The sequence below is a fragment of the Mus pahari genome, chromosome 11 (genome assembly GCF_900095145.1).
Source record: "Mus pahari chromosome 11, PAHARI_EIJ_v1.1, whole genome shotgun sequence".
NCBI classification, from domain to species: Eukaryota; Metazoa; Chordata; class Mammalia; order Rodentia; family Muridae; genus Mus; species Mus pahari.
This window is the reverse complement of record NC_034600.1, coordinates 21749038-21763716: the sequence shown is the minus strand read 5'-3', so window position 1 is coordinate 21763716 and position 14679 is coordinate 21749038. Positions and strand designations below refer to the sequence as shown.

The window sequence follows — 14679 nt, the reverse complement described above, 5'->3', positions numbered from 1 at the left end:
AAGTTCTGTGACTCTAGAGAACCCTGACTAATACACTTTTCAAATGTTTTCCCCTTTCCATGTCTCCCCTTCAGAATTCCCCTATCCCATCCCCCTCCATCTGAACTAAATGGTTGCTGTTTTGTCCTATTGACACTGTCCCTTGACTTATAGAAACTTTGCAGTTTTATGAGGTCTTATTTGTCAATTCGTGATCTTTGATCATAAGCCACTGGTGTTCTGTTCAGGAACTTTCCCCCTATACCCATGTGTTCATGGATTTCTCCCACTTTCTCTTCTATTAGATTTAGTGTATCCAGTTTTATGTGGAGGTCCTTGATCCACTTGGACTTGAGCTTTGTACAGGGAGATAAGAATGGATCAATTTGCATTGTTCTACATGTTAACCACCAGTTCAACCAGCACCATTTGTTGAAAATGCTGTCTTTTATCCACTGGATGGTTTTAGTTCCTTTGTCAAAGAGCAAGTGACAATAGGTGTGCGGATTCATTTCTGGGTCTTCAATTCTATTCCATTGATTACTTGCCTGTCCTTGTACCAATACCATGGTTTTTGTTTTGTTTTGTTTTGTTTTGTTTGTTTGTTTTTTATCACTATTGCTCTGTAGTAGAGCTTGAGGTCAGGGATGGTGATTTCCCCAGAAATTCTTTTATTGTTGAGAATAGTTTTTTGCTATTCTGGGTTTTTGTTATTCCAAATGAATTTGAGAATTGCTCTTTCTAACTCTATGAAGAATTGATTTGGAATTTTGATCGGGATTGCATTGAATCTGTAGATTGCTTTTGGCAAGATGGCCATTTTTACTATATTAATCCTGCCATCCCATGAGCATGGGAGATCTTTCCATCTACTGATATCTTCTTAGATTTCTTTCTTCAGAGACTTAAAGTAATTGTCATACAGATCATTCCCTTCTTTGGTTACAGTCACATCAAGATATTTTATATGGTTTGTTACTATTGTGAAAGATGTCGTTTCTCTAATTTCTTTCTTAGCCTGTTTATCCTTTGAGCAGAGGAAGGCTACTGATTTCTTTGAGTTAATGGTTTATCCGGCCACTTTGCTGAAGTTGTTTATCAGCTGTAGGAGTTCTGTGGTGGAATTTTTGGAGTCACTTACTTATACTATCATATCATTTGCAAACAGTGATATTTTGACTTCTTCCTTTCCAGATTGTATCCCTTTGATCTCCTTTTGTTGTCTAATTGCTTTGGCTAGGACTTTGAGTACTCTATTGATTAGATAGAGAAAGAATGGGCAGCCTTTTCTAGTCACTGATTTTAGTGGGATTGCTTCAAATTTCTCTCCATTTAGTTTGATGTTGGTTCCTGGTTTGCTGAATATTGCTTTTATTATGTTTAGGTATGGGCCTTGACTTCCTGATCTTTCCAAGACTTTTACCATGAAGGGGTGTTGAACTTTGTGAAATGATGTTTCAGCATCTAATGAAATAATCATGTGGTTTTTTTCTTTGAGTTTGTTTATGTAGTGGATTACATTGATGGATTTCTGTATACTGAATCCTCTCTGGATCCCTGGGATGAAGCCTACTTGTTCAGAGTGTATGTCCATGATTTTGATGTATTCTTTGACTCCGTTTGGGAGAATTTTATTGACAATTCATCAATATACATAAGGGAAATTGGTATGAAGTTCTCTTTTTTGTTGCGTCTTTGGTTTTAGTATCAGTGTAACTGTGGCTTCATAGAACAAATTGGGTAGTGTTCCTTCTGTTTATATTTTGTGGAATAGTTTGAGGAGTGCTGGTATTAGGTCTTCTTTCAAAGTATGATAGAATTCTGGTCCCGAGCTTTTTTTTGGTTGGGAACCTTTTAATGACTGCTTCTATTTCTTTATGGGTTATAGGACTGTTTAAATGTTTTTTTTTTCTGATCCTGATTTAACTTTGGTATTTGTTATCTGTCTAGAAAATTGTCCATTTCATCCTGATTTTCAAGTTTTCTTTATAGGTTTTTGTAGTAGGATCTGATGATTTTTCTGAATTTCCCAAATTTCTGTTGTTATATCTTCCTTTTCATTTCTTATTTTGTTAATTTGGATATTGTCTATGTGCTCTCTAGTTAGTCTGGCTAAGGGCTTATCTATCTTGTTAATTTTCTCAAAGATCCAGATCTGGGTTTTGTTGATTCTTTGCATAGTTCTTTTTGTTTCTACTTTGTTGATTTCAACCCAGAGGTTGATTATTTCCTGCCATCTACTTCTCTTGGTTGCACTTGCTTCTTTTTGTTCTAGAGATTTCAGGTGTGCTGTTACCTGGTAGTTTATGCCCTCTCCACTTTTTGAAGGTACCCAGAGCTGAATTTTCCTCTTAGAACTGCTTTCATTGTATTCCATATGTTTGGGTATTTTGTGACTTCACGGTCATTAAATTCTAAAACTACTTTAATTTCTTTCTTTATTTCTTTTTTGACCAAGTTATCATTGAGTAGGGTATTGTTCAGTTTCCATGTGGATTTGGGATTTCTTTTGTTTTTGTTGCTATTGAAGACCAGCCTTAGTCTGTGATGATATGATAAGAAGCATGATATTATTTAAATCTTCGTAGATCTGTTAAAGTCTGATTTGTGACCAATTATATGGTTAATTTTGGAGAAGGTATTATGAGATGCTGAGAAGAAGGTATATTTTTTTGTTTTAGGTTGAAATGTTGTATAGATATGTGTTAAAAGCATTTGGTCCATATATGTATATGTATATAAATAAAGTAAAAGAATAATCATAGTTATATGATACGTAAATGTAAGTAGAAAGAGACATACACATACACACTTACAACTTGTACCTGGAAAATACTAGCAGTCATTTTCTATGGTCCAGTGGTGCATGGAGTTATTTTTGCTTTATTAATTTTATATTTCTTCAGAGAAATATGTTTATTTATGTACACTGAATACACTATGTTTATTATGTACACTAAAAATTATTCCATAAAAAAGTTAAACTGTTTTTTCTTAAGTACAACTTAGTCTCTAATATTGGCTTCAAAATTGAAATATCCAAAGTAAAATTGCTGACTCCTTTCATGAGTTTACAAAGTAAGAACTTTGAGAAATGATGTGGCAGAAGACATGAGTTTGGTGGTTGTTTCAGAGCATGTTGTGGGAGGGAACATTGAATGGTGTTTTTGTAATAGAGGTAGAATGAACTAGAAGAAAACTAGAAGATTGTAGGGATAGAACCAATTATATTTGGGGCATATTAAATGTGAATTATCTTTTAGACATCCAAGTAGTGATGTCAACTGAACTGTTGACTATTTTGGTCTAGAGTTCAGAGGAGAAATCTGGACTAGACCTCCACATTTGGAAATAATCAGAGTGCAGTTGATATTTAAAACCTGGATTTAATGGTCAAATGAGCAAATGAGCAAGGGCATGTTTAGCAAACAACAGTGCTCTAAAGGAAGAGAGGGGGAGATGAGAAATCAAGGGTTGCCTGGCACACTGCTGCTGTAATCAAAGAAGAAACTTAACTCTGAGATTAGAACTCATTCCTGGTTAAATATACATTTCCTAATGATGAAACATCAACAATGGCTTTGCAGTTTTAGGGTTGTTGTTCACATAGCCTTTTTCCATTGTGTTTTAGTTCTCAGTGCTATCCAGGGTATTGACCTATAACACAGAATACTATAGAATGGCAGAGAAGATCAAACAAACGAATCAACAGAAAAAGGATTTATCTGAAGGTTTTAAGACCAACCACTTAACCTTTCCCAGATCTGATTTTTTATATGTAAAATTCTGTGTAAGATTGAATATCGTGAATTATTAATTGGGATGGTGTCTATGGATTTGTTTTTGAAGTTGAAAAGTGGATCAGAGAGTTTGGGAGGTTTCCTTGGAGCTTGAGAAGCTAAAGCCAACAGAAATCCCTCACAGCAGAACCAGTCTGCTCAAGTGGCATCTTCAACCATCTACCAGAGCATAGAACAGGGCTTTTAGCAGGAAACTGTGTAACATAACTAGTTAGGAACCTTAGTGAGCTGTTTGCTGAAACCAGGAAAGGAGATAATATTTGAAATGTAAATAAAGAAAATATCTAATAAAAAATAAAGAAATGCAGAGATAGGATGGATCACAGACTGAGGAAATGGCGAACCAATACTGACCCAATGTGAGAATCATTCCATGGGCAAGCACCAATCCATACTATTAATGATACTCTGTTATGCTTGCAGAAAGGAGTCTAACATGGGATGTCCTCTCATAGGCTCCACTCAGCAATTGACTCTGACAGATGCAGGCATAAATCTGTGTCTGTAGCCAAACAGTGGATAGAGTTTGGGGACTCTTAGGAAGAATAGGAGGAAGGATTGTGGGCCCTGAATTGGATAGGAACTCAACAGGAAGACCAACAGAGTCAACCTGGACCCTTGTGGCTCTGAGACTGAGCCAACAACAAAATATCATACATGATGGACCTAGGCCTTTCTGTTCATATGTAGCAAACATGCAGGTTGGTCTTTATGTGGGTCCTGAACAACTGGAGTGGGGACTATCCGAAAAGCTGTGGCCTGTCCATGGAATAAGTTCTTCTAGCTGGGCTGCCTTACATGGACTCAGTGGGAGAGGAAGTGTCTAGTCTCACAGAGACTTGATGTGCCAGGGTTTGGGAAATGCTTAGGGAGCCCCCAATTGCTCAGAGGAGAGGCAGGGATGGGGGAAGGATTGTGGTAGTGGGTGACCAGGAGGGTGACAGTAAATGGGATGCAAAGTGAATAATTAAAAAGAGATAATTTAAAAAATTAGGTGTACTTACTTCATCTTAAATGTATTAGTGTTTTGCCTGCATGTACATGTACACCACAGACATTTCTTGCCCGTGGATGACAGAAGGGAGTGCAGATCCCCTAGAACTGAAACTATGGATATTTCCAAAGCCACAATGTGGATTTGGGGACTGAGTACAGTCCTCTACAAAAGCTCCAAGTATTCTACACAACTGAGGCATCTCTCTAGAGCCTCACTGCTTATTTTAATGAGTGAACTAAACAATTGAGAAAAAACATGCCCAGACAATATCATAACATGATTTGCAGGTGCTTTTAAGTATGTAGGGGATATGGAAGATAGGAACCTTGCTTCTGAACATGACTTTCTGCTCCCATGCAGAAACTCATATGGGTTAAAGGTAATGAGGGCAGTTCTGGAACTAGATCTATCTTTCCAGGGAGAAATAGAATTAAAGTAAAAGGAAAAGGGGTAGAAGAATGTGAGGAGCAGTACTATAAGTCTGGAAAGCGGACTGCATTTGTGACACTGTGAGAGGTTCGTTTTGTTGTAACAGGATTCATGTAGGGCAATGAGTTCAATACTCTTCAACTAACTCCTGGACATTCTTACCTGACATACTATGTAAAGCTAATGAGCTTCAAGCCAGCAATTCATATTTTCTTTGCTTCCCTCTCCTTTGTTCATTAGAACTAAAGGATACTGGTTTTTATTACTGTTACAAAGCCATCCCAGCAAAATCTATTCTAAAACTTTTTTATTGACTTCTGTTATCTGATCTCTCTCTCTCTCTCTCTCTCTCTCTCTCTCTCTCTCTCTCTCTCTCTCCACATGCACACACACACACACACACACACACACACACGGAATGGGCAAAGAGAGACAGAGAGAGTGCCTCAGTGGGAGAAGATAGAGATAGATTATAGATAGATGGATAGATAAATGATTGATAGGTAGATAGAACATGAGTTAATTTATATATACAAAGTACTAAGAAAATATTACTTCCAGATACAGCCTTATATGCCTGAGTTCTTTGTTCTCTAAACCCCATGGCTGCCTTATGTGTTTAACACCTCTTAATTTCCCTTAATAGAGACAAATTTTTATAAATGGAAAAATATGATTATAAGCAAGTAAAGGAATTTCAAAACATTTTTTCCATCAAAATTGTAATTGGACCTTGGCCAGCTTGGACTAGTTATTTTATTTCAAGGAAATGGTGTGGATAGCAAATTTGCTTAAACAGCAAAAATTTCTTTCACTGCATAATTGAAACAATAACTTTAAATCAATTAGCCATGTTACCACCATAGACTCCCATCATCAAATTTCATTTCCTGGCCCACGAAGAGTCATCAAACCATTGGGCTTATTGGGAACACACATTTGGTTCTGTTTTTGACATTAGTTCCACTGAACTCTAAAATTGGCTACATTTTCTTTTTCTTTTTCTTTTTTTCATTTTTAAGTAGCATGTAAACATAAAAAACAGTTGGGTATGTAGCTCCACTTTCTAAAATGCTTAGAGATACAAAATCTATAAGGTTGTAATTTTAAAATATATTTTTGTATTTTTATAGATACAAAATCTAAAAGGTTGTATAATTGCTTATAAACAAGGTCTCATCTGTGAACAGAGACACTAAATTCCGGACTCTTTGGAGACACTGATAAAAAAGTGCTCAGAGCTCTTGGGTTACTTGGATATAACTCTTGGCCAATGTTTGCATTTTCTTTCAGGCACATCTCAAAGTTAGGCATACAGAGATGAGTGTTTAATAAATAAACTTCTCAGAGGAGACAGTAAGTAACAGGTATCTGAGGATCATCTCAATGTTGCAAGTTACAATCTCTTTCAGTATCTACAAAACATCTGTTCCATCTGTAGTGAGAATCCAGAGGCAAGTGCAACTCTAAGATATAATTTTCCTATGGTCTCATTCCTCACTCACTTAGTATATTATAGACTATGCAATAAGATTCTGATGCTAGAGTTTTCATCCTTGATTTAGCACTCATTTTGAGGGTTTAATAAGATAAAGTTTGGAGATTATCAGAGATAATTGATTAAATAGATCTGTGCACTGTGCTGTGTGTTGCCAATCATTGGCACACCATATGATGCAGGAGGAGCAATGTGTAATCCAATTCCCTTCAGTTTAATCCAAATGGGAAGATTCTAACGACAGCTTTTAGAATAAAATGTTTGTTCTCTGACGGCATGGGGATGTGAAGGCTGGCTCATTGACAATGCTCTCTGTGTTGTTCTGATAGGAAAAGGAAAGAAATGTGAATAGATTGAGCTTTAAACCATTGATGGATCTGGTCCCATGGGCTACACCTTAAGAAACAGAAGCAATTACAAGCTACCTGAAAATATCCCTGCTCATCCCAAATATCAATAGCAAGAGACTGGGACGGGTCTCTGTAGTTATACATAGAGAGTGACAGGACACAGAAGCCTCACTGATGTGGAGGAATCAAGTATAGCTACATTGCTCACACCTCCCCAGCAACATCCCAAGAGGGTGAAAGGGTTATGCTAAGTGCAAGGACGGTGGTAACACGGAGGAACCAAACTAGTGTTGACTTAGAAGCTTCATCCCTACAGACCATTTTTCAGAGAGCTGAAATATGTGATTTAGCTACTGGAGAAAAGCGTACCATTAGCCTTACCTCATTATGATTCCTGTAAACTATAATAATTAGTGTGGCACTATATGCTCATGGGTGCCCTAAATGTTATACATGTCTATGTCATTGGGTCCTCCACATTGAGGATAATATAGTAATGTCCTGCTATTTAAAGGTAGTTATTCACTCTCCCATTCTTATTCTCTTCATTTTAACTCTAAATGTATTTCGTTAATAAGTTAATAGTGTCAAAACCCAATGTAATTTTGCTAGGTAACAATTTTAGTTTAATTAACAGGGATAGTAATATTGGTCTAATGATTCTGATTTTAAGGGGTAGCTCTGTTTGCATATGTTAGAAAATAACCTTGGACTTAGTGGGGTCTGCATTCTGTGGTAAGTCTCCCTCCTGTATTTTGTCAGATGTTATGTTTGGAAGGGGCTATGACAGAGACAGTATTCTCCTTGTTCCCTCTGTTCCCTGTCCTCTGCCACCAGAATCAGTCTCCACTGCTCAGCAGCTATGAGTGATGAGCCAATTATAAGTTGAGCAGGCTGGTTGAGAAAACTGAAAAATGTAATCCAGGAAAGCATATATTTTCTATTCTTTCTTTATTTCCCCAGGTTGCGATTTTATCCCTGGTTTTCATCGAGTGCTTAGCCTCAGCAGAAGAACACGAGTTTGGCAGTACTGCCTAATGAAGGAAAGTGGAGTGAGGATTAATTTTGGGGGTGCTTCCAAACCATAGGTTTGGTGGCTAGATGCCAGACACTCTAAAGGTCCTTCCTCATGGCTCAAATCAGCAAACTCTTGCCTATTACAGTCAGTGAAAGCTGCAGTTTTCAGCAATACCTGCTACATTAAATCAAATGTTGATGGGGAAAAGAAAGCAGACAAAAATAAAGTTCAGAATATTTCTGCCAATAGTAGTTTTTTTTAATAAGTGAGAAATAAGTTTGAGGTTTTAGGATGTTTTTATTTAATTGGATGTAAGCTTGAACAGAATTTTTCACATGTTAAATGCAAGTTTCTGTGTTAGCACTAAGGCAATTGCTCTTCTGGCACAAAAGAGACCTGAAAATAAAGCTCTCTACACTTTCCAGGTGCAGAGAGCAAAGAGCTCCAAATGTGTAGTCAGTAATTCACTGAGTTGGCAAAAAGACAGGCAAATAGATTATTAACAGTTGTGTTGCTTTAAAATAAATCAGAAAAGTATCCATGCTTTCAGGTGTGTGAGGAATAATGACCTAGCGGACACCAGCCGACTCACCGGCTTTCAGACCATGGCCAACCTCGAGCGTACCTTCATTGCCATCAAGCCAGATGGCGTGCAGCGTGGCCTGGTTGGTGAGATCATCAAGCGATTCGAGCAAAAGGGGTTCCACCTGGTGGCCATGAAGTTCCTTCGGGCCTCTGAAGAACACCTGAAGCAGCATTACATCGACCTGAAGGACCATCTTTTCTTCCCGGGGCTGGTGAAGTACATGAACTCGGGGCCTGTGGTGGCCATGGTCTGGGAGGGGCTCAATGTGGTGAAAACGGGCCGAGTGATGCTGGGGGAGACCAATCCAGCTGATTCAAAACCAGGCACCATTCGTGAGGATTTCTGCATTCAAGTTGGCAGGAACATCATTCATGGTAGTGATTCGGTGGAGAGTGCCAAGAAAGAGATCCGTCTATGGTTTAAGCCTGAAGAACTGATAGACTACAAGTGTTGTGCCCATTACTGGGTGTACGAGTAGATGTGGAGAAACCAGAGTCCTTTTCAGCACTACTGATGGGTTTCTGGACAGAGCTCTTCATCCCACTGACAGGATGGATCATCTTTTCTAAAACAATAAAGACTTTGGAATTGGAGGGAAAAAGAGAATTTCACACAAGTATACAATGAAGTATACTCTTATCTCCTCCAACTCCAGCAGATCCCCACAATGAGCTCCCACCCAAATTTATGTGCTCCTCTTCTGCTCATGGGTATGAGGCCACCACATAGGATAAACCATTGCCTACCAGTGGCCAGACCCCCAACAAACAATGGTTCTCCTTCCACTGCCAATAGCCTCTCAATAATGGATGGGGGCTTCAAGAGTAATTAACCCCCATGCATACTGAAATTTTGACCATATTGACCTTATGTAGGCTATGAGCAGCTGTCATGATCTCATGAGAGCAGTAACCACATCATGTCCAGAAGGTGGCATTTCATAGCACACCACCCCATCCTCCAGCTCTATGGCTTGCTTGATGCTCTCAAAGTGTTGGTAGGGGAGTTGGGTGACAACAATGTCCCATGTAGGGATGAAGATTTAGAATTGAGAGTTCCTCTTGGTAGATTTTACCTTTGATGAGTATGAAGTGCCCCTCCTTGTCTCTTTTGATAACTTTGAGTTGGAAGTCAATTTTATTTGATTTTAGAATGGCTACTCAAGCTCATTTCTTCGGACCATTTGCTTGGAAAATTGTTTTCCAGTCTTTTACTCTGAGGTAGTCTCTGTCTTTGTCCCTGAGGTGGGTTTCCTGTAAGCAGCAAAATGTGGGGTCCTGTTTGTGTAGCCAGTCTGTTAGTCTATGTCTTTTTATTGGGGAATTGAGTCCATTGATGTTAAGAGAAATCAAAGAAAAGTAATTTTTTTCTTCCTGTCATTTTTGTTGTTAAAGTTGGGATTCTGTTCTTGTGGCTGTCTTCTTTGGGTTTTGTTAAGGGATTACTTTCTTGCTTTTTCTAGGGTGTCGTTTCTATCTTAGTGTTGGTGTTTTCTCTTTATTATCCTTTGAAGGGCTGGATTTGTGGAAAGATACTGTGTGAATTTGGTTTTGTCATGAAATACTTTGGTTTCTCCATCTATGGTAATTGAGAGTTTTGCTGGGTATAGTAGCCTTGGCTGGCATTCGTGTTCTATATAACATCTGTCCAGGATCCTCTGGGTTTCATTGTCTCTGGTGAGAAGTCTGGAGAAATTCTAATAGATCTGCCTTTATGTGTTATTTGACCTTTTTCTCTTATTACTTTTAATATTCTGTCTTTATTTAGTGCATTTGTTGTTCTGATTATTATGTGTCAGGAGGAATTTCTTTTCTGGTCCAGTCTATTTGGAGTTCTGTAGGCTTCTTGTATGTTCTTGGGCATCTCTTTCTTTAGGTTCAGGAAGTTTTCGTCTTTAATTTTGTTGAAGATATTTGCTGGCCCTTTAAGTTGAAAATCTTCATTCTCATCTACTCCTATTATCCATAGGTTTGGTCTTCTCATTGTGTCCCAGATTTCCCGGATCTTTTGAGTTAGGATCTTTTTGCATTTTGCATTTTCTTTGACTGTTGTGTCCATGTTCCCTATGGAATCTTCTGTACCAAAGATTGTCTCTTCCATCTCTTGTATTCTGTTGCTGATGCTCACATCTATGGTTCCTGATTTCTTTCCTATGTTTTCTATCTCCAGAGTTGTCTCCGTTTGGGTTTTCTTTATTGTTTTTACTTCGATTTTCAGATCCTGAATGGTTTTGTTCAATTCCATCCCCTGTTTGGTTGTGTTTTACTGTAATTCTTTAAGGGATTTTTGTGTTTCTTCTACCTGTATAGCAGTGTTTTCCTGTAATTCTTTAAGGAATTTTTGTGTTTCTTCTACCTTTTTAGCAGTGTTTGCCTGTAGTTCTTTAAGGGCTTCTACCTGTTTAGCAGTGTTCTCTTGTAATTCCTTGAGGATTTTTGTGCTTCCTCTTTAAGGGCTTCTACCTGTGTAGCAGTGTTTTTTTGTATTTCTTTGAGTGAGTTATTAATGTCCTTCTTAAAATCTTCTACCACCATCATGAGATATGATTTTAAATCCATGTCTTGCTTTTCGGGTATGTTGGGGTATCCAGGACTCGCTGTTGGGTGTACTGGGTTCTGATGATGCCCAGTGTTCTTGGCTTCTGTTAGTAAGATTCTTAAGTTCGCCTTTTGCCATCTGGAAATCTCTGGTGTTAATGCTCAAGCTGTCTCTGGCTGGTGCTTGATCCTCCTGTGATTCTGTTAGCCTCTGTCAGCACTCCTGGGAATCCAACTCCCACCTGAGTCCCAGTGGTCAGAGCACTCTCTGCAGGCAAGCTCTCCTCTTGCAGAGCAGGTTTCCAGAAGTCTGGAGCTCTGATCCACCTTCTGACTCATGGGGTCAGAGCCCTACCTGGAGGCTGACTCTCCTCTGGCAAGGAATGTGCCCAGGGGTCCGGGTCTCTGCTCCGCCTCCTGCAATCCCAAGGTGAACCCGAGGGTGTAGAGAGTACTCTGGAGCTTAGCAGCCTCTGCTGGGATTCAGAAGAAAGATGGTGGGGGTGGCCCTGACTGGACCAGCACCCAGCTTCTGGGCGGGATGTGTTTCTTTGTCCCTGTTCCTGCTGGCACAAGCCCCTCTGCGATTTTCTGGAGCTGATGTTGAGTTCCACTCACCTGTGAACCTGAGGGGATCCTGATGGGATCCTGAGGATCTGTGGCGTGGAAAGTCCTCCGGAGCGCTCAGCAGCCTCCACTGGGGTTCAGAAGAAAGATCTAATTTTTACAGGTTGAAGGACATGCAGCATCACTATCATGTCTGAAGGGACTTCAAGTTTATGGGTAATTATGTCTTACAAGCAGGGTCCTATGTGGTTTCTTTGGTTACATAATTTACTTGAAGATTGTACAGAATTGGATTATATAAAAGGTCAGGTCTTTGCTGAGCACTTTCGCCATTATGGAGTGTTGTTTCAAAGTTGCAAGTCTAAAGATATTTCATTTGCATTGTAGAATAATCTCAGACTTCAAAGTTCATGAATTAGTTTGAACACTTGAAAGGGCTCAGGGATAAATTGCCATTCAATTTGTTTAGGTCATTATAAAGGTCAGTTAAAAAAAGAAGGGTGTGTTCCAGTTTTGTCAAGGTAATGTATTAAGCTAAGAAATCATATTATTAGTAATCATTAATTGTTTAACAGTGGCTATTAAGCTAAAAGTAGAACACTATGCTTTTTCATTATTGTGTGTGAGTTGAACATTGTTTTTTATGAAGCTAATCACTCTGATAGGGCATGCTAAAATATAACCACAATAAACAGTGTAGAAATACCAGAAATGTCATAGGCATTCACTCTATCATATTGAATTGCACAAGGCATAATTGTGTGCCTACATGATATTTATTGGAGGTTATTAGACCCAATGATTAGACTAAATAAAATTTATTTATATTTTACCTAATTTTCCCTTGCAGAAGTTGATGGAAAATGTCCACTGCTTAGTACTCTTCCTTGTGAAGAGCTTTGTGCCACAGTGTGCAAGAAGAATTGGATGTTGATTTACGTGGAGTCTTCCCTTTCTCTCTGTGTTCTTCAGCCAGGTTAGCCAGGTTGGCTTTGGGTAGAGATATTCAGCTTGCAGTGGCTGTCTTTCCTCATGGCTGATATGCCTATGAAATTCAGCAGAGGCAAAAGCATGGGGTGGTGCAGGCAAAGGGGACAGCTCCTTTCTGGCAGCTATTCAAATTGGATAAGGATGCTTTTTTTTTCTCTGTAAGTGGTAAGCACGTAAAGGGGCCCATTTCTCACCCTTCCTCTGGAGATGTTATCTTTTTGCCCACCACCCACTGTCTCCAAGGAATCTAGCACCTCCAAAGACAGCTTGAAATTCAGTCTTGAAAGCTCTTCCCATTCCAAGGCCATTCCAGGATTCTAGGTGAATCAGCTTTTGACATGCCCATGCCCTAGGAATTGCCCTGTGGCTCTCGGATGAACTAACTATCCATGATTATGCTGGAGGGTGGAAATTGACCACAGGTTGCATTTTGCTGCCAACTTTTCATGGAGACTTTGAGAGGCCTTACATGCATCTGACAATTACCCAAAATGCTGTTCAATGTAATAATGTGTTGGGAAGTGGAAAATGCCAAGGGGGTCATTTAGCAATCATATCCCCATAGTGTTCTTTCAATAGATTATAGGGTTTATCTCCCTTTTTTAGTAATACATAGAAGTAAATATAACAAGTTTTCACAGAAACAGCAAATTCTTATTCACATTGCAGTTTGTCCTTACTGACTTTGAACAGTTAGGATACTCTCAGGATAGAAAGGCTTTATCACAGGGTATTGGAAGTATTCATTAATAAACCACTGGAACATGTACATCCTAATTATTTTTCTTACTAACAGTTTTGAGCTACTGCATGTGCACACAAATAAGTTCACATCCCCAAACTTGTTTCCACTATTTCTTTCCATCCCTTTCCATAATTTCCTCGGAGAAACAGAAGATTTAAAAGTAAAGTTAGCCATTCTCAGTCAAAGCTGTTTTAATTACAGCTTATTTAGTTCATTGAGACCACCTCCAACTCTAAAAGTCAGTCAGTGTTAAGGTTATCAAGCTGATGTCTCAAGTGACTTCAAAATTAATATCCTCTAAATTTCATCTCTGCTTAGAGAAAGAGATCAGTATTAGAACGTGTTAGAGAATGTTTGCATTTAAGTAGATATACAGTTCTATTTTATTGTGTATCAAACAACGACACATTTGAACCTAGCTTTGACTAGAAAACAAATGCCACTGGAAGAATAATATTAAGTATGCAATCTCTAATATAAAATAAATGTATAAGACAATAAATTATGCAAAAATGTTTTACTTTCCTTAAATATCATTTATAATGTTTTTCTATTTTCCAAACCCTGACCAATCACACTGCTAAAGGATTTTTAATTTCCTCTCCCCCTTGCACCTTAAACAATAGACATAAAGATGTCCCTTTTCACTTGCTGTTTCAGTTTTGCTCCAAAGTCCAGGAGACCATACTGTTTACTAAACCAAGTCTTCTGAACAATGCACTGTTTATCTTGGCATGTAAATATGGTTTGCAGTTAATAGGCACTATTTGCAGAGGAAAACCATCACTTATACGACACAACACAGTTACAGGGAATACTTTATATCCCACGAAGTAAGGCTCTTTACTAGATTAGTATGTTTGTATACACTCTTTTTCAGGATGGGAGGTGAGAATAATGAGTCAATCAAAGAAAAATTGCATGTTCAATAGCATGATTTGAACCCAAAGAGCCTAGCATAGTTTATGATCCTGTACACCTATAAGCAATTGCATTATTATCAACGTGTCAGCCTGTAAAAACAAATTGGCAGAAAACTAGGTATACAGTTTGCACATAGGTGTATTCCTCTAGAGCAACACACATGGTGATGTACCTCATTTGTTCATTTTATGTTATCTTCACATTTAATAATTTAATAATGAGTACAGTCTGCATCTATTGAGCATTTGATAGGTGTTGG

General features: G+C 38.5%; 1 pseudogene across 1 annotated transcript; it reads left to right on the top strand.

Annotated features, from left to right (window-relative positions):
- Positions 1-8650: 8650 nt before the first annotated feature.
- On the top strand, positions 8651-9248 carry LOC110329056 (annotated as a pseudogene). The gene has a single exon (XR_003844803.1). The product of XR_003844803.1 is annotated as a nucleoside diphosphate kinase B pseudogene (transcript).
- The last annotated feature ends 5431 nt before the right edge of the window (positions 9249-14679 follow it).